Source organism: Arachis ipaensis, chromosome B07 (genome assembly GCF_000816755.2).
Source record: "Arachis ipaensis cultivar K30076 chromosome B07, Araip1.1, whole genome shotgun sequence".
Classification (NCBI taxonomy): Eukaryota; Viridiplantae; Streptophyta; class Magnoliopsida; order Fabales; family Fabaceae; genus Arachis; species Arachis ipaensis.
The window spans coordinates 13,478,178-13,480,456 of NC_029791.2; positions in this window are offsets into that span (position 1 = coordinate 13,478,178).

Consider the following 2,279-nt stretch of genomic DNA (forward strand, 5'->3'; position numbering starts at 1 on the left):
ATGGTATTACAGAGTGGATGAACATAACTCTTCTAGAAAAACTCGAGCAATGTTGCAGATTGTAAGATTAGCCAAGTCTTTCTGGACAGAAGCAGTCAAAACAACCTACCACGTGATTAACAGATCACCATCAACAGCAATTGGATTGAAAACACTAATGGAGATGTGGCAAGGTAAGCCACCCGATTATTCTTCTCTACATATATTTGGATGTCCTACTTATGTGATGTTCAATACCCAAGAAAGAATAAAATTTGATCATAAATCAAGAAAGTGTATCTTCTTGGGCTATGCTGACAATGTAAAGGGATATCGTTTGTGGGACTCCACTGTCCACAAAGTTATTATCAGTAGAGATGTTATATTTACTGAAAATGAATTGTAAAGAAAGCAAGAAAATAATAATAGCACTGAAGAAACTACTACAATATACATGGATAATAAGTAGAGAAAAAGATTCTTCTGAAGCAGAACCTAAGCAAGTTGTACAAGAACCAGCTGAAGTTCGCAGAACAACACATGAACTAAGAAGACCATCATAGAATGATGACTACGTCATGACTTACCATGATGCATATTGTTTTGTTACTGAAGATGGAGAACCATCAACCTTTCGAGATTGCATTGAAAGTCCAGATTCTTCTTTATGGATGACAGCCGTGCAAGAAGAAATAGAAGCACTACGCAGAAACAAGACGTGGGAGTTTGTCCCACTTCCGAATGGAAGAAAAGCCATTGATAACAAATGGGTCTACAAAATCAAGCATGACAATCACAACCAGATAAAATGTTATCGTGCGAGATTGGTGGTGAAGGGATTTGCTCAGAAAGAAGGTATTGATTTCAATAAATATTTTTTTAGTAGTTAGAATTTCTACAATAAGAATAGTTCTTGCTATATGTATTGTATATGATTTACATCTAGAGCAATTAGATACAAAGACTGCTTTTTTTCATGGTGAACTTGAAGAAGATATATATATGCTCTAACCAGAAGGCTTTGAAGAACCAGAAAAAGAAAACTTGGTTTATAGAGTAACCAAATTTTTGCGCGGCTTAAAGCATGTGCCGAGATGTTAGTACAAGAGATTTGATTCCTTCATTATTAACCTTAATTACAACAGACTTCAGTTAAACTATTGTACTTATTACAATAGATCTAGTAATGGTGATCTCATCATTCTTTTGTTGTACGTAGATGACATATTGGTGATAGGCCCCAACAAAGATCGTGTCCAAGAATTAAAGTTTCAATTGACTAGGAAGTTTGATTGAAAGATTTGGGACCAGCAAACAAGATTTTAGGGATGCAAATTTGCGAAGAAAGAAAAATTAAAAAGATTTGGCTATCCCAAAAAAAAATTACTTGAGGAATGTCTTACGGTGCTTCAACATGCAAAAGTGTAAGCCAATATCTACCCTACTTCCTATCAATTTTAAATTATCTTCTGAAATGTGTCATAGCTGTGAAGTAGAGAAGATAGAAATGTCTCGAGTACCATATGCATCGGCAGTGGGAAGCCTTATGTACGTCATGATTTGCAGCAAACCAGATTTTGCTCAATCTGTTGGGATGGTCAGTAGGTTCATGGCAAATCCAGAAAAAGAGCACTAGAGTACTATGAAGAGAATCTTGAGATATATCAAAGGAACCTCTAATGTTGCTTTATGTTTTGGAGGATTTGAATTTACTATCAAAAGTTATGTTGACTCTGATTTCGCAGGAGATCTTGACAAAAGAAAGTCCATTATAATCTATGTATTTACACTTGCAGGAAGTGCAATAAGCTGATTATCAAAAGTACAAGTAATTGTAGCATCATCAACTACAGAAGCTGAATATATAGCAGCTACACAATCTTGTAAGGGAGCAATTTGGTTGCAAAGGTTAATAGCGAAACTCGGGCACAATCAAGATATGTTTGTGACAGTCAGAATGCCTTGCATATCGCAAGGAATCCAACCTTTCACTTAAGAACGAAAAAAATATGCGTTCAATATCATTTTGTTCGTGAAGTAGTGGAGGAAGGAAAAGTAGATATGCAGAAAATCCACACCAACGACAATCTTGCAGATATCATGAATAAATATAGATAAATTTGATTGGTGCAGATCTTCTCTTTGCTTATTAAAAATATGAGCAGAATGAATACACCAAAAGAATAATTTTGAGTGGGAGATTGTGAAAAGAATAAGCAAAAATCTTCTTTTTAGTTTGAAGTCAACAAAAATGACTAGAAGTTACAAGTGATACAAGTGAAACATGATGAAATTTCAAG